We start from the raw sequence: 26,942 nt of genomic DNA on the forward strand, positions 1-26,942 counted from the left end.
GAGAGGACGCTGTGTGGAGAGGACACACGTGCCATAGGTTCGCCTCAGAGGTCTATGAAATCCAGACAAATGGCCTACGTAAACCAAAAAAGCTGAGTTGCTATCCTCTTCAGGACCTCTCTAAATATTAAAAATGAATTTGATGATTTTTTGCAAAAGGAATTCTGTACATTGAATTCTTAACCTGTCATAAAGCCTTAATAAGCACATTGGATGACAGTTTGCAATTAGAAAGACCTGTCTAGACAAGTATAAATGTCTGGCAAATATCCCAATATTTTTGTCATACGCTATAGGTTAAATTCATCTCCATAAATGTATTTCCCTCGTCTGATTTTTTAATTTTTTTTTCTTTGCCTTCCCAATCCTCAACCCCATTCCTTAAGGTTCTGTGTTTCTTAATTTCCGTGTTTCTCTTCTCCTGCGCCGACCTTCATCTGTTCTCCTCTTGCCTCCCTCTTTCCCTCCTCCCCTTCTGTTCCTCTCAGTCTTCATACCTCTGTCACCCACTCAGTCATTCTGACTTTGGCAGCACCGAGAAAGGCGTGGACTCATCCGTCACTAAGTGGGTGGTGTTGATGAGAAATTAAAAGGAGGCAGTAATTGACCATAATGAAAGAATCAAACAATAACCTGACCCTCCCTGCAATTAACATTAATATCACTGGAATGAAGGAATTTAAAACACTAGACAGTGACATGACTGAATTGAAGGTAGTTTTGATCTGCAACGGAACCAAACTGATCAATCTGGGACTCTTTTATACTGTTTTACGTGTTTGTTTTTGAGGAATTTCAAGTCTATGTTCTACAAAGAAAAGGCCAAGCCACACAAATGCAAATATTGGGCTCTTTATATAAATTTAAATGGCTGATGTAGGAGATAAGCCGGCTGAGTTGGAAGGCAGCGTTAAACATGTCATGAGTTTGGAGTCATTGCGCAGCCACAAAAGATCCAAGTCCAGCCACCCATGAATTCCATTCACCCTTATCTAGCGCCAATTTAGCTTTGAGTGTTAGTTTTATTTATTTATTTATTTATTTTTCGTATTTTTATACCGCCCTATCTCCCTAGGGACTCAGGGCGGTTAACAACCAGATAAAAATATACATATAAATACAAATAAAAACATCCATTAAAAAACTTATTATAATTGGCCGAATAATTAAAATGATGATAATAAAAATAATAAAATCCCCATTAAAACCAATTCGAATTTAAAATCTAGTCCAGTCCTGCGCAAATAAATAGATATGTCCAGATTCTTGTGTACAAGTAGCAATAATAAACTCTTCAGTGCTTTGAACTCAGTGAATGTTCCTAGTTCCTTGCACCTGATAGAATAGGATAGGGATAAGGTAATGGTAAAGATTCCCCTCACACATAGGTACTAGTCATTCCCGACTCTAGGGGGCGGTGCTCATTTCCGTTTCAAAGCCGAAGAGCCAGCACTGTCCGAAGACGTCTCCGTGGTCATGTGGCCGGCATGACTAAATACCAAAGGCTCAGGGAACAGTGTTCCCTTCCCACCAAAGGTGGTCCCTATTTTTCTACTTGCATTTTTTACGTGCTTTCGAATGGCTAGGTTGGCAGAAGCTGGGACAAGTAACAGGAGCTCACCCCGTTACGTGGTACTAGGGATTCAAACCACTGAACTGCTGATCTTTTGATCGTCAAACTCAGCATCTTAGCCACTGAGCCACCGCATCCCTCTTAGGATATCGATAGGGATAGGGATAGGGATAGGGATAGGGATAGGGATGGGGATGGGGATGGGGATGGGGATGGGGATAGGGATAGGGATAGGGATAGAATTGAATTGAATTGAATTCTTTTTTGGCCAAGTGTGATTGAACACACAAGGAATTTATCTCCAGTGCATAAGCTCTCAATGTACATACAAGCAACAAGTGGTAATCATAATCATTCAAAACAAGCCTGGAAAACTTTTATCTGAAATGGTATAGGGTCTCCTGCTTGAGCAGAGGGTCGGACTTAGAAGACCCCCAAAGCAGGGGTGAAATCAAGCAGGTTCTGGAGAACCAGTAGTGGAAATTTTGAGTAGTTTGGAGAACCGGCAAACACCACCTCTGGTTGGCTCCAGAGTGGATTGGGAATGGAGATTTTGCAATATCCTTCCCCTGGCATGCCCACCAAGCCACACCATGCCCACCAAGCCACGGCCACAGAACCGGTAGTAAAAAAAATAGGATTTCACCACTGCCCCAAAGCCTCTTCCAACTCCATTATTCTATGTTCCAATATTATAACATTTGATAGATCCTAGAACACTCTAAAAAAATAATATCCAGAGGCATTTTCCAAAGACTTTTCCAAAGTCCTTGTTGATCTTTGGAATAAGGAAACTGAATGATTAATTGACATGCTTGTCCCTTTGGAGCTCTTTTTTTAGGACTGGGAAGCCCAAGTTTTCTAAGAATTTCTAGGCCCGTGATGGCGAATCTATGGTATGTGTGCCACAGGTGGCACATGGAGCCATATTGGTGGGCACACAAGCTCAGCTCCGGCCAGCTGATTTTCAGGCCTTCTGGGCCCACTGGAAGTTGGGAAACAGGGCATTTCCGGCCTCCGAAGGGCCTCTGAGTGGGTGGGGAAGGCCCGTTTTTCACTCTCCCCAGCTCCTAGAAAGGTTCTGGAGCCTGGGGAGAGCAAAAAATGGGCCTACCGGGCCCGCCGTGCCATCACATACCAAAAGTGGGGGGAACACGGGGGGGGGAGTCATGTGGGCATGCGTGGGGGGGCGGGTTGCAGAGAATTATGGGTTTGAGCACGCGTGCGTGTGACTCTCCCCAATTTTGGCATGCGATGGCAAAACGGTTAGCCATCGCTGTTCTAGGCAATGAACTGGTCAGGAGATAGCACAAATTGTATCTGACTTGCAATGGACAAGTTCTGAACCTCTGTTAAAAGCATAGTGCCTTATTTTGTAGCATGCTGTGTAACTTTAGGTCAACGTCTGGCATGTGGTGTTAAAAAATGCTTTAGAAGGCATCAATGCAAAAACTACAAAATCCAAGATATTCTCTCTTTCTCTCTCTCTCTCTCTCTCTCTCACACACACACACACACACAGAGAGAGAGAGAGAGAGAGAGAGAGAGAAAGAGAGAGGCAAATGATTGACACACCAGTAATATAGGTTAAAGATTAAGTATTATTAAATTTGTATTATTTAACCAACAAATGTAGAAATTTTGTTTACCGTTGGCATTCTAAAGTAAGGTGTCATTATCTATACTATAGGAATACATAGTTGGTGGCTTCCATGTGCTTTGTTCTATAGTCTTCTATTTTATTTCCTCGTTGACCCTTTTCAATTTCAGAATGTTCTAATTAAGACAGTAATGATTGGTGGGGGATGATAAGTGGAGGGTTCCCCCCCCCTCAATTTATATAGGAATAATATGGTTGTGTTAATGCTAGCTATAGCATACCATAAAGGACTCCCAGTATTCTGAGTCAAAATATTTTCAGTGGATTGATGTCGCAGGTACATTTGAAATACCAGACCAAGGTAATCCTGCTGTTTCCCAACACGAATCAGGTTTTCTTCCAACCTCCCGCTGGCATTGATAATACTTTCTTTAGCCAGTCCATAGTACAAGCAAACTCTTTGCTCTTACATGAGTGGGATTTTCATGGACCATACTTCTTTATATCTGGAATTCCCAGGTTTAGATATGCACTTATCTTCTTTCCCTGAAAAATAAGATCCAACTGGAAAATAAGCCCTAGCATGATTTTTCAGGATGCTCGTAATATAAGCCCTACTCCCAAAATAAGCCCCAGTTAAGATTGTCAGACAGATGCATTTAGTACCGTATTGCAGGGGTGAAATGCTCCCGAATCGGACTGGAACATGCGATCTGGTAGCAATCGTGGCCGGTAGTTCGGTGATCCAGTAGCAATGGCGGAGCAAAGCTCCGCCCATCCATCCGGGTGTCATTACTTCCTGGTTTTAACCAGGAAGTAATGTGTTTTTTACCTTTTGCGCATGCACAGAAGGTTTTGCGTGTACGCAGAAGGTCTGTGCGTGCATGTGACACGCACACACGTGCACACACTTCCAAACCGGTAAGGAAGGTAAATAGGTTTCACCCCTGCTGTATTGCCCTGAAAATAAGACCTAACAAGAAAAATAAGCCCTAATGCATCTTTTGGAGCAAAAGTTAATATAAGACCCGGTCTTATTTCTGGGGAAACATAGTAATATTCAGTCAAAAGCCAGTGTTTAATTATAATAATTAGGAAAAAAAATTCTTTAGAAAGTAAATTTAGAGGCAAGCCGGAATTTTTGCAAATTTTAGGTGGAAACTCAATCATCTTCTCAAAATACAGTGATAGGTTGCTTGGTCAAGGCCAAAGAATGCTGTTTTTGCAATTCCTTCAATTGCTAGGCAACTTGTGCTGTGCCCAACCTGAGGCTAAGACAAATCTGTTTACTTCCTTTCATCTCCACTAATCGCACAGCTCCTTGAGGAATCAGTGGTCTTTTGCTTGCCACTGGGCACCAACAATTGTCTTCTCTCTATGGAATCTCTGATTACAGAAGAACTGATGATCTTCTGCCAAATGAAATTCAGTATTTCAACTCCGTGCAAAAACTGGACACCCATAGCAAAAGAATCCTCAATGACCTAGCCAATAAGAGTCAGATCACGAAAGAACAGTGGTGTATGAAAAGCAGTAGACCAGGGTTGGGTTCTACTTATCTTTACTACCAGTTCACATTGTGCCTTTGCATGCTTCTGTGCAGAAGAGTTTTGATGATGTTTGGGTCAGTGGCTGGAGCCTCCCGCCGGTTTTACTACCAGTTCTATAGAACCGGTCTGAACCGGGGGCAGCCCATGGTGGCAGTAGACCCATCCTCTCACAAATCGGTGGATACCCAAAAATACACATGCTTAAGGTTCCTCTTTATTCAGCTGCATCATTACTAGGGATCCCAATTTACACACAGTCAAGGACACAGAGAAATTCTCGCATATCTCATAAACAGGAGTGAATAGTCTCTCAATTCCCCATTAAAGTGCCTCCAGAAAATCATAGATCTAATAGAGGAAGAGAATGAAGTTATGGGCTCATGACATAAGAGGTGGTATTCAGCGGGTTCAGACCAGTTCGGGAGAACCGGTAGTAGCGATCTGCAGACGGGCCCACCCTCCCCACCCTGGCGTTATGCCACCCTATTTAGCCACGTTTTCAAGCTGGGTGCATGCATGGAAGCCGTGTGTGCGAGCAAAGCTCATCCGCGGAAGGCGATGCGTATGAGTGGTGAACCGCGCACGCTTACATTTTCAGTCCTGGGTGAACCGGTAGGTAAATAATGTGCATCCCACCTCTGCATGACATGTCAAAGCACTCTACATGCCCATAGATCCAGAACTTGTGAAATAATCTATGATAGAAGTATTACACAAGATATTCAACCTAGTCATACACTGAGATCAAAACAGCCGAAATCATGGCCCACATCAACCTCTGTCTCAATACCTACTTTAAAATATAACCACAAATCAGGAACTCCCACGGGTCACCACTCTCAGGACTCATACCAGAGACTGTAATGCAGCATCTAGAAACTATAGAATTCCCATGCATACAATCAAAATGATGGCTTCAGCGTGTAGATGACAACGTCAGTGTGAAAAGTAGAACTTTTGATTGACAGTGATTGGTCTCATTCGAGACAATGACGAATCCGCATATAGACAAGAGGTCGAACGACTAGCCTTGTGGTGCAACCAAAACAATCTGGAACTGAACACACTCAAAACCGTAGAAATGGTGGTAGACTTTAGGAGAAACCCTTCCATACTTCCACCTCTCACAATACTTGACAACACAGTATCAACAGTAGAAACCTTCAAATTTCTGGGTTCTATCATATCGCAAGATCTCAAATGGACAGCTAACATCAAAAACATCATTAAAAAAGGACAACAAAGAATGTTCTTTCTGCGCCAACTCAGTAAGCTCAAACTGCCCAAGGAGCTGCTGATCCAATTCTACAGAGGAATTATTGAGTCTGTCATTTGCACCTCTATAACTGTCTGGTTCGGTTCTGCAACCCAACAAGAAAAACACAGACTTCAGAGGATAATTAGAACTGCAGAAAAAATAATTGCTACCAACCTGCCTTCCATTGAGGACCTGTATACTGCACGAATCAAGAAGAGGGCCGTGAAAATATTTGCAGATCCCTCGCATCCTGGACATAAACTGTTTCAACTCCTACCCTCAAAACGACGCTATAGAGCACTGCACACCAGAACAACTAGACACAAGAACAGTTTTTTCCAAAAGGCCATCACTCTGCTAAACAAATAATTCCCTCAACACTGTCAAACTATTTACTGAATCTGCACTACTATTAATCGTTTCATAGTTCCCATCACCAATCTCTTTCCACTTATGACTGTATGACTATAACTTGTTGCTGGCAATCCTTATGATTTATATTGATATATTGACCATCAATTGTGTTGTAAATGTTGTACCTTGATGAAGGTATCTTTTCTTTTATGTACACTGAGAGCATATGCACCAAGACAAATTCCTTGTGTGTCCAATCACACTTGGCCAATAAGTGTTCTTTTCTATTCTATTCTATTCTATTCTATTCTATTCTATTCTATTCTATTCTATTCTATTCTAGAACTACAGAAGCCACATGAAATAATAACCTTTTCAAAGGAATGAAATTCCCAAGGGGAAGAAAAACAACAATATGCTACCCTTTCTAGACCTCCTCATTCAGCCGAGGAATGGCAGCAAATTAGGAATATAAGTCTATCCAAAAATAACCCGCACTAACCAAAAGCTCCATTACAAAGGGACAACCCAAGTTCCTACAAGAGGAACTGTGCAAGAACATCATGTGCACAAGCACAAACGTCCTCCAGCAACCAGAAAAAGGAAAAAGACTATCCATGCAACATCCTCCAACAAAATGGAAAATTAAGTATCTGACTATACTCAACTTACTGTATAACCAACACAAGTTATGAAAAGGAGAACATTACAATCAGTGGTGAAATCCAATTTTGTTTACTACCGGTTCTCTGGGTGCGGCTTGGTAGGCGTGGTGTGGCTTGGTGGGCATGGCTTGGTGGGCGTGGCAGGGGAAGAATCCTGCAAAATCTCCATTCCCTCCCCACTCCTGGGAGAAGGATAATGCAAAATCCCCATTCCCACCCCACTCTGGGGCCAGCCAGAGGTGGTAATCTGCCGGTTTTCTGAACTACTCAAAATTTCCGCTGCTAGTTCTCCGAACAGCTCAAAATTTCCGCTACCAGTTCTCCAGAACCTGTCAGAACCTGCTGGATTTCATCCCTGATTACCATGTACCCAAACCATCTCGGAAACAATCAACACACTATTAGAACCACATGACAGCGCACTAGTATACAAACCAAGTAACTGAGCATCCTTGATTTAGCTAAATCCCAAAATGGTAGGGAATTCCCGGAAGCTTGGCATTTAGCCAAATCAACCGTTAATAGACACATGGAAATAAACCTGATTTAAATATCATTCAAAAGAGACAACAAAAAGCTAAGAAGAAAACAAAGAAGGAGGGAGGGAGGGAGCCAAAAATATTGGTGGTTTGCTGTAGCCAACTTGCATTGTTCTTTGTGACAGAGTTTGGTGGGATTGTCTTGATTCATTAGGGCAAGTATTAGCAACTGCTCATCTGCTATGTTGATTTCTTCATGCCTGATTTCATCCTTGCCCTTCCTTAGTGATTATACTAACTAGAGTGGGTCTGTCCCTATTAAGGAACTTGATTAATGCTCTCTTGCTGGATGAACGGGTTTCCCTCTTGCCTAAAGGAGGCAGCAGCAAAACTTCTATTGATGGTCTTGCAATTCCAGATGCTGGGTCTATTGTAATGGTTTTCAGGTACCTTATGGATTGGAACTGTGAGAAAGATCTTGGAATCTTAGTGGACAATCACTTAAATAAGAACCAGCAATGTGCTGCAGCTGACACAAAAAGCCAACTCAGTCCTAGGTTGCATTAACAGAGGAACAGCATCAAGATCACGTGAAGTGTTAATATCACTTTATAATGCCTTGGTAAGACTGGAATAGTGCATCCAGTTTTGGTCACCATGATATTAAAAAACTGACAATGGACCCAGGATAACACACAACTCCATGGCATAGGACCGGGTTATTTACGGGACCGCCTGCTGCTACCAATAGCCTCCCACTGACCCGTGCGCTCCCATAGGGAGGGTCTCCTCAGGGTGCCGTCAGTCAAATAATGTCAACTGGCGACCCCCAGGGGGAGGGCCTTCTCTGTGGGGGCTCCTGCCCTCTGGAATGAGCTGCCTCCAGGGATACGTCAACTCCCTGACCTCCGGACCTTTCGACGCGAGCTAAAGACCTTTTTGTTTCATCGCGCGGGGCTGGCTTAATGTAGTTTTAATGTGGGTTTTATTATAGTTTTAGTCTGTTTCGGCCTAATTGAATTAGCTTTTTAAAATGTTTTTAAATTTTTGTGAAGTCTGTTTTTATTTGGCTGTAAACTGCCCTGAGTCTTTCGGGAGAAGGGTGGTATATAAAATAAATAAATAAATAAATAAATAAATAAATAAATAAATAAATAAATAAATAAATAAATAAATACATACATACATACATACATACATACATACATACATACATACATACATACATACATACCACCACCACCAATCATCCTCACCAGATTCAAACCCAAACCCATCCCACAGACAAAACACAACCACCATCCAGAAGCCAGACCATGCTGGCACCACTGGCTACTGCACCTCCCTCCGACCCCCACACAAAGCAGCTAATCAGAAATGTCAGTGCTATTTGTTAGTGACTTATTTCAGGATCGTAAAAGAGACTTACTTTGGAAGGGATCAAAACAATGGCGGATACATTCAGTGGTGGGATTCAAATAATTTAACAACCAGCTCTCTGCCCTAATGATTTCTTCCAACAACCAGTTCATCAAATTGCTCAGAAATTTAACAACCGGTTCTCCTGAAGTGGTGCGAACTGGCTGAATCCCACCACTGGATACATTCTAAGGATGGTTCTACTACCTTTTGAGATAATGCTCAGTGTGCGTACACTTGCAGTTTCTCCAATTGTAAAGGTATTTATTTAGAGATACGCTGGATCTAGCTTCTTCAATCTGACCTAAGTTCAGGGGTGCGATTCAGGAGGTTCCGACAGGTTCTGGAGAACCGATAGTGGAAATTTTGAGTAGTTCGGAGAACCGGTAAATACCACCTCTGGCTGGCCCCAGAGTGGGGTGGGAATGGGGATTTTGCAATATCCTTTCTCCAGTGGTGAGGAGGGAATGGGGATTTTGCAGTATCCTTCCCCAGGAGTGGGGTGGGAATGGGGATTTTGCAATATCCTTTCTCCAGTGGTGAGGAGGGAATGGGGATTTTGCAGTATCCTTCCCCCTGGAGTGAGGTGGGAATGGAGATTTTGCAGTATCCTTCCACTGCCACGCCTACCAAGCCACGGCCACACCACACCCACCAAGCAATGCCCACAGAACAAATAGTAAAAAAAAAAATTGAATTCCACCACTACCTAAGTTGGTTAGGGGACTCCATATATGTCCAGCTAGTTCAGACTGAAGAAGCTACTTGGATAAGCCCCAAAAAGTTTCAAACCAACAAGAAACTCCCACTTAGACAACTGTTCCTGTATCACTGAAAATCTTCACTGTCCTATTACCATGTTTGAGTCTTTATCATACAAAAGCTTGCATGTCATAAGGTATGAATGCAGCAGAACAAAATAAAGCTTAAGTTCCAAGATAATTTTCAGAAATAAAATCTGAATTTTAGATAGTTTTCAAAACACACCTATTGTCGTGTCCCCCTCCCCCTCCGATGACTGGGTCTAGGAAATCCATATCAAGCGTGGCCATGAAGCCTCTGCAGCTTTGCCAAATTCCTTTCAGATTTCCCAGGGCAGGCAGGAACCCAAGTTGTGACTTCAGCAAACTAGATGAGACTTTGCTTGACTCAAGGAATGCCAAAAGCAGGTCCTTTATATAGGCTGTGGGGTGTGGCTCCATGACTCAGCATTTATCCAGGCCTGTCCCTCCCTTCCTTCTGCTGGCGTCGCCTCTCAGAACTCCGGAAGCGAGGATCCTCCCACTTTGAATTGTTTTCTGCTGTTTGAGAAAGGGAGGGGTCAGAAGGAGTAGGCCCAAGTAATTCCAATCCGTGGCTGACTTCCTCTGATGGCTGAGCCAAAGGAACACACGCCGTATGAGTGAGGTTTGTTTGTTCATTCCTGACATCCTGTCCGGGCATGGGGCCAGGGCCGGGGGCTGGAGGCATGACAGGCTGTTCATCTTCATTATCAGACTCAGAGTCTGATAGCAGACCCGGGACAAGACGGGAAGGGCCCGGCTGAGGAGAGGAGGGAGGACGAGGCACAACACCTATCTTAATCATCTTTTGCTAACTGTCTGCACCCCCCCTCCTTCATTTCTTCTGTTTCTTTGTCATTTGCTTTCCTAGGGTTAAATGTCTAACATACTTTTGAGGATCCTCAAACAATGTACACCAAAGCTTGAGGCATAAAACCTTGAGGAATATTTTATTCAGGGATATTTTCAGCGGCATATCGAAGCATGTAGCTGAAGTATTCCCTGCTGGTTTTCCTGCCAGTGTTCTTGGACTCTACAAGAACTGAACTAGATTAGTTTTCCAGTAAAAAAAAATTCAGGAATTCTACCTGATACCAAGAAAAAGATCTGAGAATAACGCTTCATATATTTATGTTGCAGCTTGACACATTCCTGAGTATGATCAGAACTGTTCTCTGGTTGGTGTTGTTCATAGAATTGAAAATTGTAAATTGTAAATTGAATTTGTGCTTCATTCTTCATCTAGAAGAGAATCTAGAACAAAGGAGAAATTTCCTGACAATTAGAACAATATCAGTAGAACAACTTTTTTTTTTAATTTGTATTTATATCCTGCCCTTCTCCGAAGACTCAGGGCGGCTTACAATGTGTTAAGCAATAGTCTTCATCCATTTGTATATTATATACAAAGTCAACTTAATTGCCCCCAACAAACTTGCCTCCAGAAGTTGTGGGTACTCCCACACTGGGAATTTTTAAGAAGAGATTAGACAACCATTTGTCTGAAATGGTACGGGCAAGGGGGTGCAGGGGGGTTGGACTAGAAGACCTCCAAGGTCCCTTCCAACTCTGTTATTCTAATCTAATCTAGTCTAATCTAGTCTAGTCTAGTCTAGTCTAGAATAACATCTCCCACTGTTATGAAGCTCTTTGAATGCCAGCAAAAAGGATAACTTTTTGTTAAAACTACATTAAAAACTACATTAAAACTACATTAAAAGCGAGCTGAAGACCTATTTGTTTGTTCGCGCAGGACTGGCATAGGATTTTAATGGGATTTTAATTAGTTTTAATGTTTTAACATTTTATAATTTATGGGGTTTTATTCTAAATGTTTTAATTCGGCCATTTGTGTAATAAGTTTTTTAATTATGGTTTTACGTGTATATTGCTGTTGTTTTTTACTATGGCTGTAAACCGCCCTGAGTCCTTCGGGAGAAGGGCGGTATAAAAATTTAATAAATAAATAAATAAATAAATAAATAAATAAATAAATAAATAAATAAATAAATAAATAAATAAATGTAAATGCAGTAGTACCTCAGTGCTCATCGTTAATTGGCTTCAGGGTTGTGATGAGTACCAAAAACGATGAGTGCCAAATAATTTTTTCCCATAAGGAATAATAGAGTGAGTCAGAAGGCCGCTGACACCAACAAGTGTATAGCTTGTGCATTGAGTACCAAACAAACGACGAGTTTCAAAACAGTTGAGAACCCAGGTGCCACTGTACGTCAAGTTCATTGATGGAAGAAGTGTTGCAAATCTACAGAAATAGTTAGTGCAGAGGCATATTACCAATGATTTGAGAACATTTTCTAGGTATATTAGATTTTAACTGATATTTGTACAGCATATGAGACATCCAGCTGGTTGGCCATTGAAGTATGGATGAAAGCAGGCACGGTTTCCCGAATTTATAATTCAGATTAGAACATATATGAGTTTGAGAGTCAAAATGCTGTATTGTTTCTCCACCGTCTCAGGCCTCAAAGTAGAACTAACTCTCCCAAAGAGTATATATGTACAGATCAATGAACTGCAAATCCCATAAGCTAATTACATGTATTTGTAAGGGCAATTACTTAATTGTGCACATCATGGCTTAAATTGTAGGCACTTTTTATCCACACAATTAGAGAATAAAATCACCTAAAACCAGCCCCTGATTTCTTGAACAAAGGCCATAAAGTAGATCTATGCCAAAAGTCATCGGGGTGGATCCTTTCTTGCATGACATTTATTGACCCAATTGATTATCCTGCACCGTCTTGTTTGCAGTGTATTAGATCATTTCTTCTTCTGCCTGTTACCATAATTGGACCAACTCTAGTTCTCTTTGCCTGTAATTGTAGGGTTCCTTTGAGTTAGTGCTTGTGGGCTAAAGGCATGATAGCCATCTAAAAGAACCATTTGTTTTTCATTCTTGTTACAGTCGAGTTTATTTAATGCATTAAATTTCTAAACCACCCATCTCATCTAAGTGACTCCAGACGGTTTACAACGGGGGTGTCAAACACAATTTCATTGACGGATGCATCAGGGTTGTGTTTGACCTTGGGGGGGGGGTGCAGGCAAGGCCATAGTGGGCGTGGCCAACTTGACATCACTCATGTCAGGGAGCACCTGTGGTGGCCAAGTGCTAAGGCAGACTTCCTTCAGACCCTCCCTCCCTCTAATTATTTCCTTCCTTCCTTCCTTCCTTCCTTCCTTCCTTCCTTCCTTCCTTCCTTCCTTCCTTCCTTCCTTCCTTCCTTCCTTCCTTCCTTCCCTTCTTTTTCCTTTCCTCTTCATTCTCCTTTCTTCTTCCTTCCCCTCTGTCCTTATGTTTCCTTCCTTGCTCTCTTCCCATCTTCCCTTCTTTCTCTTTGCCTTTCCTCTTTCCCTCTCTCCTTTCCTGTCACTTCTTGGATGCTCAAATGCAAAAGGGGAAACATTTCCCCTTTTGTTTTGTTTTGCTTTTAGTTTGTTTTGCTAGCTCTCTGCCAATGAAAATGCAGCCAGGGGAGGGAAGCTGCGTGGTCCCCATGGCTCCATTTTTGGCTGTGACAGTCTCCTGCAGCCTTCGGCACAGACCCCTGAGCTGGTCCTTTGCTGTTTCCAGGGCAGCCCAGCGGGCCAGATCTAAGCACCCTGTGGGCCGAATCTGGCCTGTAGGCCTTGAGTTTGACACCCCTGGTTTCATTTCATTTTCATTTCATTTATTTGATTTTTATACCGCCCTTCTCCCGAAGGACTCAGGGCGGTGTACAGGCAAATAAAAAACAGACAAGACAATATTCTATAAAATGCAAGATTAAAAAACTTATTATAATTTGCCTAAAAATTTAAAATATATAGAAAGTAAAACCCCGTTTAAAATTAATAATAAAAACTATAAAATCCATAAAATTTAAGCCAGCCCCGCGCGAATAAAAAGATGTGTCTTCAGTTCGCGGCGAAAGATCCGAAGGTCAGGTATTTGGCGTAAACCCGGGGGAAGTTCGTTCCAGAGTGTGGGAGCCCCCACAGAGAAGGACCTTCCCCTGGGGGCCGCCAGCCGACATTGCTTGGCGGATGGCACCCTGAGAAGTCCCTCTCTGTGAGAGCGTACGGGTCGGTGGGAGGCATATGGTAACAGTAGGCGGTCCCGTAAACGTGAAGGTAAAGGCTCCCCTCGCACATACGTGCTAGTCGTTCCTGACCCTAGGGGGTGGTGCTCATCTCCGTTTCAAAGCTGAAGAGCCAGCGCTGTCCGAAGATGTCTCCGTGGTCATGTGGCCGGCATGATTCAATGCCAAAGGCGCACGGAACACTGTTACCTTCCCACCAAAGGTGGTCCCTATTTTTTCTACTTGCATTTTTACGTGCTTTCGAACTGCTAGGTTGGCAGAAGCTGGGACAAGTAATGGGAGCTCACCCCATTACGCAGCACTAGGGATTTGAACCGCTGAACTGCCGACATTTCGATTGACAAGCTTAGCATCTTACCCACTAAGCCACCGCGCCCCTGGTTTACAACATCATAAATTGGACTGTTGAAGATTTGATTTGTAAAATTTGGCAGTGTTTCTTCTCCAGCCTTTTCTCTCTTCCCCAACGGGTGTCTTGCTCAGTGACATCAATAGCAAAATGGCCTCATTTTGATTGTCCTGCCAAAGACCATCCATGTTTTTCTTGGTAAGATATTCCTTATGGATGAAGGTCTATGCACATACTCCAAATCATTGATTCCTTGCTTCTCTTTCCCGAAATTTACATAGGGGTGGGGGAACTCTTAACTTTTGTGACCCAGACCCAAGTAGGCAGTAATAAACTGAGTCCGTGGAAAAACAAACTTTATTCGAACAGCTGGGAATTAATTCATTCCCAGTGTCGTTCAACTCAAAGTAAAACAAATGCCTCCCAACACAAATTCCTCAGTTATCTCACAAACCTTACTCCAATTAGGAAAACTGCTAAAGGCCCTTCCTGGCAAACATCCAGAAGCCACAAAAACAAAGACGTAGACAAAGCAAAAGACGCAGCTACAACGTTGTTTTCTGGCAAAGCTCAAATGCCGGTGCTGGTCTGTTTTAAGCCAATCATCTCTTGGCCCTACTCCTGAGTTGTCCTTTTTGCTTGAGCTGCTCTTGCCTTCTGGCAGCTCTTCTCATGCATGCATTAGGAACAGGCTCCTCCTGTTCCTCTGCCTCACTACTATCAGTCTCTGGAGGCTCTGGAGTCTGCACCTCACTCCCTGATGGCCCTGGCCTCACCTCAGCCTCATCGCTGTCCAACTCCGTTGCCAGCTCCATTGGCTGCTGACAGACCACAACACTAACATCCTTAACTGAGAAGTATACAATGGGTGGATTGAGCGAGAGTACATGATCCTTAAGAAAAAGATATGAAGAAGTGGTTGCAGGATTTGGGTTTGGCTAGTCCAGAGAAAAGTAGGACTAGGGGGACACACGATAGCAGTATTCCAGAATTTGAGGGGCTGCTGCAAAGAAGAGGGGGTTGACTCATTTTCCAAAGCGCCAGAAGGCAAGACAAGAAACAATGGATGGAAACTAATGAAAGAGAGAAGCAACCTGAAATTAAGGAGAAACTTCCTAACAGTGAGAACAATTAACCAGGGGAACAGCTTCATCACTGGAGGTTTTTAAGAAGAGACTGGACAGTCACTTGCCTGAAATGGTATAGGGCTGTGATGGCGAACCTGTGGCACGTGTTCCACAGGTGGCACGCAAAGCCCTCTCTGCGGGCACACCAGCCTTGCCCCAACCCATATCCACTGTACATACGTGCGTGCCTCCCACCAGCCAGCTGGTCTTTGGATCTCTGCTGTGCATGCAGGGGGTGGGGCGCATGTGGGGACGGACATGCACATGCACATGCGTAGAGAGGTAGGGTGTATGCGTGGGGGGGGGTGCAGGTTGTTGCAGGAGGGTTTCCAGGCCCAAAATGGAATGGATGCCCTTCCCCCGTGCCCCGTTTTGGGCCTGGAAAGTCTCCTGAACCAATCTAGAAGACCTCTGAGGTCCCTGCCCTACAATTCTATATTTTATGGGGGGGAAATTGCTGTGAGCTCAATAGGTTCTATACTTGATTTAGAAGCTCCAATTCAAATTTTTGTTCAACCAAAATGGGGTCCAACCATTTCTTTTAGGTTAGTAACTCCTTCTCTTTTTCCAGTAGGCGCCGAAGCACTCAGTTACAGTGGCTAGGAGATATGCATCAATTTGTCTTGCTTAATTTAGTAAACAGAATCAGAATCATAATTTCATTAAATGTATATGCTGCCTGACTTCCCGCTGACTTCAGGCAGTTTACAAATTGTTTAAAACAGGGGTGTCCAAACTACGGCCCGCGGGCCAACTGCGGCCCGCGGGTCAGTTTTTATTGGCCCGCAGCAAATTCTGAAAGTATTATAGAATATGGCCCTTTTTGGCCGCCTCCCGGTGCTTGCCCGGTGGTTCGCTGCGAGGCTCGCGGCTCCTCCCCATGGGCGGGGAATAATGAAGGGAGGGGGCGGAGGAGGCGGCGAGCGGGAAAGAGGCTGCTGGCCTTGCCCGACCCCAGCAGTTCTACCCTCGCCTTCCTCGGGCCGCCTGGCGAGGCTCCTCGCGCCTCCACCCCTTGGGCAGGGAATAATGAAGGGAGTTTCAAGTTCATACCAAATACAAAACAAAAGCCAAGATCAGGGGTGTCCAAACTTGGTCTCTTTAAGACTTGTGGACTTCAATTCCCAGAGTTCCTCAGCCACACCCCAAAATAAGCCACGCCCACAGAACTGGTACGAAAAAAATTAGCCCCCCCCCCGTTCAATGGTGTGGCCCGGGCCTTTGCTTATTTTTCTGTATTTGGCCCTCACCAAAAAAACTTTGGACACCCCTGGTTTAAAACGTTAAAAAGAAGAAACACAAAATTAAAGCAGCCATAGCAGCAGCAGAAATAAAATAGGCAGTGTGAAGAATATGTTTAGAAAATTATCCGGAGTTAACGCACCCATGACAAAGCATTCACAAGAAAATCTACTATTAAATTATCCACAAGAAAGGAATAAAGACATCCACAATGATGCATCGTTGTTATCCTCATCCTCATCATCACAGCCTCTGCCAAAATTCATACCATTATTTTTATCCAACGTGACCATCAATCACACAAAGGTCTACAAAACATCCGTCTTCTCTGCTTTCCAAACATCTTTCATTGCAGGAGCTACTCTCCTGTCTAAAGGAAAGCTTTAGATGATAAATTTGGGATCCTTGACAGGGAAACACTGTAGTCTGTCTTTCTGTACCAAAGCGGTTGTATCTGATTATGTTCAAATTTTCCCATACAAATTAGGTTCTCTACAGAGTGATCCATCAACATCTTGCATAATATTCACGTTATTAGACAGTCTAAACACCACTGGATTTGATAGATTTGTCCATGGATTGAGTCCTTCCCATGGTTCTCGTGGTTTTATGTAAGCCTAGATTTCTACACGTGTCTTCTGCAGGATGTCAGGGTTCCAAGTCACAAATCCATAGCAAGCAAAACTCCGAGACAGGTAGATTCCTCAAAGAATAGTTTTATTGGAATTATCATATTGGCACATATCTGGTGAAAACCGACTCTGAAGTCTCCCATGGTTTTTGCCTAATTAAGAGTAAAAGTTTTTATTATTATTATTATTTATTTTATTCATTAAACATGAAACTCAGTCAACTGAACATTCAAAAACGCATCATAAATACCATTGACTGGTGCTAATGGTTCATACGGGTTGCTGCCAGCGTCCTAGGTATCAACCAAGTATCTTCTTAAGATGTACAATGTTCCAAGTAGCGCAGTATTTTTGTAGTTCCGCTGGTGTTATTGCAGGAAGCTGCAATTTGTTGATGTATCTTATAAAATTCTTCGACATGGTACCAAGTGCCCCGATGACAATGGGTATCTTTTTTTTTTTAATTTCTTTTTGTCACAACAGTATACACAAACAATTGTCATAGATAAAACAACATATCTTGCAGAAAATATATATATATATATATAAGTAAAAAAATATGCATCAACTATATTAATTTGATATAATGAAGAGAACAATAGGACAGGAACGGTAAGCACTTTTGTGCTCTTATGCACGCCCCTTATAGTCCTCTTAGGAATATATATATATATATATATATATATATATATATATATATGGAGATATAGAGATATGACTATATCTGTCAGCGTTCCAGAAGAACCTTCTTGCAGAAAAGACTTCCAAAGCTGACAGTATCACTGTTACATGTTTCATCCATAATCGCGTAGTTTCAATGGCCAGGTCGCGATATTTCATGATTTTTTTCCAGTTCTTTTTCTTCGACTCTGGCATTTCCTGGTACAGCGATGTCAATAAGTTGTACATTTCGGTTTTCGACAACTGTGATATCTGGCGTGTTGTGTTCCAAATGACTATTATTATTATCATTATTATCACTATCATTATTATTGATATTGATATTATTATTGATATTATTATTGATTGGCATAGTTAGCCAGATGTTAAGACTGAATTTGGCATTTTTATCCATCTATCAAATCCTTCCCAAGTTCATGGGATAGGCTGATGTTGTTGCTTTATGGTGTTAGAAGTATTATTGCAGGTGGTAAGCTGTTTCACGTAAAGCTGCCTTTTGCAATTGACTGATAATGATTTTGACCAGTGATGGTATTCAGCCAGTTCAGACCGGATCGGGCGAACTGGTAGTGGCAACCTGCAGGTCGGCCTGCCCTGGTGCTATGCCGTCCTATTTAGCCACGTTTTCTAAGCTGCGTGCATGAGCAAAGCGCATGTGCGGAAGCAAAGCACCTGCACACACGCAGTCACATTTTTGGTGCGCGGAGAACCGGTGGTAAAATTATGTGAAACCCACCTCTGATTCTGACTATGCCAATGGTGTTCAAGTTGTGCTCCAGATGTTTTAGGTTTGTTTCTAAGGTGCCTCTTACTATTGGTACTATCTTTGCTTTCTTTTAACACTGTCGTTCTACTTCTATTTGCAGGTCTTTTTATTTTCTGATTTTCTCCAGTTCTTTCTCTTCGCTTCTGCTGTCTTCAGGTACTGCATTGTACACATAGTCCTCACTTCATGACTACCAACGAGGCCAACATTTCTGTTGCTAAGTGAGGCAGTTAGGTGAATTTTACGACCTTTCCTGCAAGGGAATTACTGCAGTTGTTAATCAGTGTAACACAGCTGTTAAGGGAAAGCTGACTTCCCCATTGACTTTGCTTATCAGAAAGTCACAAAGGGGGATCACATGACCCCATTGTAACTTTGGACAGCCACTAAGTAAGTAAGTAAATGGTTGTAAGTTGAGGACTACCTGTACACTATCCAGACTGTTTTCTTTCTTATCAACGGTTAAATCTAAGTTACTATTATTATTATTATTTTCTTCATAACATTTGAGATAAAGCCACAGATGGATATACTGTGTATGTATTTGCTCTGCATTGAAGGAATTTCATTGGAAAGCAACATGTCTGAGTTTGTATTAGTGGTCCCCCCCCTGCGCCCCGCGCCCCGTAAATGAACTATTATTTGAAATTAGGTAAATATGGGTTTCCATCTCATTTCTCTTACATGTTTTTGACCATCTGGATCTTATGAGTGCATAAAGATTGCTTATCTTAAACAGAACAAACAGGTAAACAAGACTATATATTTAATGGAGAAATGATAACAGCTCTAAATTTTCTCTCTTCTGGGCTCTCCATTTTCCTGATTTCATATAACAGGAGATGACGGATCTTTTGTTAAAAGACGAAGGAGCAATTGCTTTCTTCTAGGATTCTTAACCCTTGCTAGCAAAAACTAACAAAATCTAACTTAATTCAGGATAGCAAACATATACTTAAAACTTATTCTAATCGGGAAACTCAATAATTCATCTCTGGATCTATAAAGGTTTTTTTCCCCTGACCTAGCCATATATAAATGTCTCAGATGCCATATGTAAATGTCTCACATTTTCTTAAATGTGTTTATTTTTTTGCTCAGCATATGTGTGTGTGTGTGTGTGTGTGTATCTATCTATCTATCTATCTATCTATCTATCTATCTATCTATCTATCTATCTATCTATCTATCTACCTACCTACCTACCTACCTACCTACCTATCTATTAAGATAGACTATAATAGAAGACCTTCACTTATTCTAAGCCTTTATTTGCGTGATCAGGAATTTGCTAATTCATTTCAATTCTTGGATATTTTCTGCATGCTGAATAATCTATAGTCACTCCCTTTGTGCTGTGTTCCACGTACATTTTCTATCCCAGCAAAGTTTTTCATTACAGGTTTACTCTAATTACACCATTTTCTATCATAGAAAATGGAAATGTACCATAGTACATTTTCTATCCCAGCAAAGTTTTTCATTACAGGTTTACTCTAATTACACCATTATCTATCAGTTTTATGTTTTAGAATTGGGATCATACAAACCTCTCTTTATTACACTTCACCTAGAACTGTTTTAGGATATGCCTCGGTTGTTGAAGTTTATCATCTGAATTAAAGTAGGAGATATATTTCCCCTATGACTTTGACAGAAGGCAAAATAGACAATGTTTTTTTCCTCCTGGTATAAAAGAGTGATCTTTTTAGTCATGCTCGGCTGCTTTTTCAGGAATGTTTCAATTTATAATGAGATATTCTTGCCCTCATTTGAGCTACAAAGTTTTTTTTTTATTAAAATTGCTCCCTTTTTAACCTGAAGTAACTAAATGTAATGAGTCAAATTCGGGTAGTTTGAAATATAATTTTAAGAACAGGTCCTTGTTTATTTTTTTAAAATGTGGATTAGCACTCTCAAAGTTGCATTTACCATTTTACTGGTTTATTTATTTATTCATTATAGAGATAATTGCCTACTTTCACACGTTAGTGTGCCGCAACAAGATTTCACGTCAAAAGCTTCTGCTGTAATACGTCCTTCGTGATTAGTTCCATATGAGTTGTTAAAATTAGCAGACCCTTAAAATGAAAAGGCACTCAGCCTATCCTGAAGATACCCTTACTGACAACTTTGATACTTGTTAATGTGTCATATTAATTTAAGTGCTATCTGTTGCTTAGAAGCTATAGGGTAAAGGATATGCTTGTTATAAATCCTGGGTAATATCTGAATTTCAAAAAGGAAGAGTGACTAAATAATGGTTGTGAAAAAATAAATCCGAATTCTGAGAATTCTTTCCAAGAAGTCTTCTTTTCACCATTAAAAATAGGTTTGCCAGAAGATAGGCAAGAAAGACAATGGATTCCTACTGTTTTCATAACTGCAATGTGCCTGAAATAATTTTAGAAAGGTAGGAAAGGAAATTATAAAAAAATAAACAACAGAAGAAAAACTTATCCAATTCATATTGTTTGAAAATATATACGGATAGCATTTGCGGATGCTTTCCGTCGATCAAATTAACAGCATTTATAATCTGTTTTATGAATAATATTTTTATGAAGAAGAACTTTATTTTTATATGTCCTTTTGACTTTACATATATTGTATGAAGCACCCATAAGAAATATTGTAGAGATTTTTTTGTTGTTTCCACATTGAAACAATTTCGTTTTTAATTCTTTGTGACAAATAGGTAGACGTGTTAATGTCTTCTAAAGACATTTAGAAGACAGCCTAAAATTCTCTAAAAATCTGGTGAAAAAAATAATAATTCAATCTGAAAGACAATCCCTAATATACATGCATAAAGTCCCCAATTAATTGATGCGAAACTTCAAGCAATAGAATTATTTGTGATAAATTCATAAATTCTTGGTGCATTATGTCATTAGATTAGAGACCAACTGATACTTATTTGGCTTCCAAAACTATTGCTCAACAACTGCCCCAAACTTACATTTTTTTTCAGGATATATATATTACATTCAGGGTTTATTTTTGGCCAAGAAAATCATCTGGGGGAAAAAAAAGTTGTGCTTGCTAAAAGGGAATTACATTTTTCTCCCCCAAGAACCAAACCTCCAAGCAGCAAAATAGAAATTAAAAGAAAAGAAAAGAAAAACAATAGTGTTTTCATGGCCTGTGCTTATTATTATTCTGTGAATGTACTAATTTGTTACATCGAAGATGATGGTTACTTTGGTTTTTGAAAGGGGCAATATGCCAACCACTACCGTTAAAGAAAGGAGCTCTTTTTATTAAAAGTGGTGTAACAGAAAATAGCCTGCTGTCTATGTGGGTATGAAATGGCATATTGCCAGTTGGGTTATACGAATGTCAGGATTTCTTTTGGGGATTCGGAGTGAATTTAAAGCTCTACTTTTACAAGGTTTTTTTTAAATATTTCTTGTCTTGGGCGTGCAGTTTGGAAAATGCCTCTCGCGCTTAAATGGCATCCAGAAAACCCAAAATAACAAATACGGAAAATGTTCTGCCAGAGGGAAAACGAGGGAGCCGTTTTTAGCAATATTACAATGTTTTGGTTTATGCTTTCTCCAGGCCCACCAAAAATTTGAATGAGAATGGAAGTATGATTCTATACCTCAAGTCTGTTCAAATCAGGGTGGTCTGATCACTTTGTTTTACACACATGGCGCTGCTTAAGGTCATTCGTTGTAAATCTTAATATAAAAAGGCTGAAAATATATTCAGCACTTTGTACCTACCAAATACATATTTAAAAGCCTCTGTGAAAAGTTGGGACCTACATGGCAGATTTTGAGGCCCTGAATGGTCAATTTATTCATGTAGATTAGCTATGTCTAAATAGTACATGAGGAGGATGGATTGTTACAAGCCTTTGATGAAATCTCTCTTGATATAATCCCAGTTGATCAATTTTCTAATTTTAAAGCTTAGCCTTCTGTCTTTCAGCAATAATAGTGTAACTAGCTGCATCATTCAACGACAGCATATTAAAATAAAGAATAATTCCGTCCTGCTGTTTTGCTTCCCTTTGTTTTCTGGGACGGGGTGGGGTCTGGCAAATAAGAATCAAATCGGAAAGAATCTTTTGTCTTGTCTTCATGCTTTATTATTTATTTTCCAAAATGTTTTCTGCTTCCTAGCATCATTTCCCTTTATACGCATGCATAACAAGAACTTACGTGGGGTAAAATCCCATATTAAGAGTTAAATGCATTACGTAAGACTCCCCCCCACCCCACTAATTTAAATATAAATTTGTATTTATATTTAAATACATTATATTTAAATTTGTATTTATGTTTGTATATTTACTTTGTAAATATACAAATAGAATGAGACTATTGCCTTACACACTATAAGCCGCCCTGAGTCTTCGGAGAAGGGCGGGATATAAATGTAAATAAATAATAAATAAATAAATAATAATAATAATCAAACGATATCCTTTCTGAAATTGTATTTACAAATTTAATCAATTTTAATCATACAGGTTTTGATTATCTCTATGTGTCATTGCGGTGCGTGTTACATATCATGGATGAAATAAGCATTCATTTTAAAATATACTATATTTAGGCAGAACTGTATTTCCTCATGGTGGGATACTATTATTGTTGTTGTTATTTTTGCCTATATCCATTTTTTGCCAAAAGGTTAGTATTTTTCTCTCTCTCTCTCTCTAAAAAGCTCTTACAAGTATTTGTGGTAAGGCAAATAACAAAAATCCATTTTAGAAAACCTCAGGCAGCTATCCAACTGAGTTAAGACTATTCATTTCACCTTTAAAACAAAAAAAACCCAGAAACCTCAATGCACAATTCTTTTGCGCGTGGAATTATTCAGTGGTTTTTTTAAAGAAAGCATCTAGGCAAAATGTTGCATTTGGCAAAACCTCATCAGAACTGCTTTCTGTTTAGTCCATTGATGGAGGAACAAACATTGCTTTAATAAGACCACAGCATATTCTAATTTTGTCGCAAGAGCTCAGATAAGGATCAGCCTCCCCTTTGCATCGTTGTGGTACCCTTTGACCCTGGAAGTGTTGAAGCTTTTTGGAGCTGGAGATTCATTATTATGCAATGGACTTTTCCAGTTTCTAAAGGGGTGGGTGGGTGGGTGGGGGCTCTGTGCTTTCTCTGTGATAGACTTTTTTGCTGGAAATGAGAACTGTATTTTGGCAGCAAAAGACAAGAATTGAGGCTACTCCGCAGGAAGACTCATTATGACATAATCCTTCATTAATCCTTATTCTCTATTAATAGATCAAGACTCAAGGTTTTTGCTTTGGTGGACCATCCTTGCCAACCAACCGTTATTACTCAACGTCCTCTTGGTCTAGTAAACGATAGGCGTTTAAAATTCAGCAGAACCTTTTCAAATCAACCGTTACTCTCTCTCTCTCTCTCTCTCTCTCTCTCTTTCTTCCTACCAAGGATGTTTGGCTATCTGATAGCTAAATGCATTTAAAAGACATTAAGAATAACAGCCACCCTCTTCACTGGAAATTGACCAGCTCTGGCCCTTCCCCACCCCCCCACACTTATATTACAAAATACTAATTAATCTCAGATTAAAAAACAGTGGTCCTAGGCCAATCCTGATGGTGGAGGCTTATTGGTGCCATCAACATCACACCCAGTGCAGTGTTTGGCACTTTCCTTCTTTGTTCGAATCCATTTTATCCTGCCTTGTTTTTAAGACTGCAATTCAGAGAACGGGGTGTTCTGAATGCAGACTGGGCAGCCAGCATTTTAATCTTGAAACCTTAAAAAAAAAAAAATAGGCAATGCTTCCTTTTCTTAAGTGTTACTTGCTAAGTACTGGGCCCATGCAGCATGAGTTAAGCATTAGGAGGGAATCTCTAAACTGCATCCAGTTCAGAGTCTCATTTTTTGTAGGGTCTGGGTTGTTTGCCCCTTTTTCATCGCTGCCCAGATAATCGCCCTGCAATTGGGGTGCGGTGCACAAATTGTTGGTTTCTACCTGCTCTTTTGAACAAGATCTCTTGGAGAGAGGAGAGGCACCAAGATTTCTAATTCCTGCTTTACAATGATTGTGTTTTCTTCCCAACTTCCTAGCTCAGCAGTGTCCCAAAGGTGCTTTTTCCAAAAAGCAACTGGACTTTCTTGTTTGTTTGTTTGTTTTTCCCTCTGAAAAGGTTTCACTTCTCATCCAAGAAGCTTCTTCAGTTCATTTGAAGCGTCTTGAGTAAGAAGCAAAACATTTTCAAAGCAAAAAAAAAAGTTATTTTGAATAGAATAGAATAGAATAGAATAGAATTTATAGGCCAAGTGTGATTGGACACACAAGGAATTTGTTTTGGTGCATATGCTCTCAGTGTACATAAAAGAAAAGAAAAAGAAAGAAAAAAAATACCTTCATCAAAGGTACAACATTTACAGCACAAATGATGGTCATAGGTTGCAATTTAACCCTTAGTGATAGCAACAAAATGTTATAGTTATACAGTCATAAGTGGAAAGAGATTGATGATGAAAATGATGAGAAGATTAATAGTAGTGTAGATTTAGTAAATAGTTTGACATTGTTGAGGGAATTATTAGTTTAGCAGAGTGATGGCCTTCGGGAAAAAACTGTTCTTGTGTCTAGTTGTTCTGGTGTGCAATGCTCTATAGCGTCGTTTTGATGATAGGAGTTGAAACAGTTTATGTCCAGGATGTGAGGGATCTGTAAATATTTTCACGGCCCTCTTCTTGATTCGTGCAGTATACAGGTCCTCAATGGAAGGCAGATTGGTAGCAATTGTTTTTTCTGCAGTTCTAATGATCCTCTGAAGTCTGTGTCTTTCTTGTTGGGTTGCAGAACCAAACCAGACAGTTATAGAGGTGCAAATGACAGACTCAATAATTCCTCTGTAGAACTGAATCAGCAGCTCTTTGGGCAGTTTGAGCTTACTGAGTTGGCGCAGAAAGAACAGTCTTTGCTGTCCTTTTTTGATGATGTTTTTGATGTTTTTGCATTTTGGAAAAAGCATCTTTAGGATAACCGTGACCTGGTTGAGAATCTTCACCTAGACATTTAGCTCAGCGATGGTGAGCCTTTTGGCTCGGCATGTCAAACATTCAGAAAATGCCTACCTTGATTCAGCTGGCAGGTCTCACACACACACACACACACACACACACACACACACACACACACACACACACACCTTCAGACAAAAGAGGAATAATTCATAAAAAAAGGAGTAATACCTTAAATTGATTTAAATGTATGATCTCGTAAATAAATAAATGCTTGCATAATAATAAAAAAATAAATATTTTTTTCAAAATGGCTACCTGAGGCAGCTCAGGACTGTACAAGAGACACCTTATAGGGGAGATGGGTGGCATAAAAATGTAATAAGTAAGTAGGTAGGTAAGTAAATAAATAAATAAATAAATTTGAATAGCTCACAGCCTCCAAAAAGACCTGGAAAGAATGCCCTGTTCTTGTGTATTTTTGGGTGGCTTCAAAGTAGCAAAGAATTCTTGGAACTCCAGAGGCCTGGCATGCCACCAAAAATGACACAGTGTGTTTGTTACCTGTGACATGTGTGTCATTGGTTTGTAATCACCAGATCGATCACTTTGAGGCGGGTGCTGATGGGAAGGGCCGGAATAGCTCAGGCTGTTATTAGAACACAGTAGCCTGCAATTACTGCAGGTTCAAGCCCGGCCCAAGGTTGACTCAGCCTTCCATCCTTTATAAGGTAGGTAAAATGAGGACCCAGATTGTTGGGGGGGCAATAAGTTGACTTTGTAAAAAATATACAAATAGACTGAGACTATTGCCTTATACACTGTAAGCCGCCCTGAGTCTTCGGAGAAGGGCGGGATATAAATGTAAACAAAAAAAAAAAAAGGTGATGCTGTCCTCTGAACATCCCTGTTCAAAATCTCTTGAGTCTCTGTAACATCTGAAGTGATCTCGAGCAATATTGTGGATGGAATAACAAAAGTATCATCTCCCTTAGGGTCTTATTCGAGATTTTCTTCTGCGAATGAAGTTAGGGCAGCAACTACCTTTAGCAAGACCACTTAAGGAAGTGAGGTGGTTTTTCTATCCTAGCTGCCCTAACAGCTGAGCATACAGTAGTGGCCAAAATTGTGGAAACCTTTTGGGAAAAGTGTATTTTTGAGATCTGATGGCTAATAATACCACTTTATAGGGACACGGTGGCTCAGGGGCTAGGACGTTGAGCTTGTCGATCGAAAGGTCGGCAGCTCAGCGGTTCGAATCCCTCATGCTGCCGTGTAACGGGGTGAGCTCCCGTTACTTGTCCCAGCTTCTGCCAACCTAGCAGTTTCGAAAGCACGTAAAAATGCAAGTAGAAAAAATAGGGACCACTTTTGGT

This window comes from Ahaetulla prasina, chromosome 6, assembly GCF_028640845.1.
Source record: "Ahaetulla prasina isolate Xishuangbanna chromosome 6, ASM2864084v1, whole genome shotgun sequence".
Lineage (NCBI taxonomy): Eukaryota > Metazoa > Chordata > Lepidosauria > Squamata > Colubridae > Ahaetulla > Ahaetulla prasina.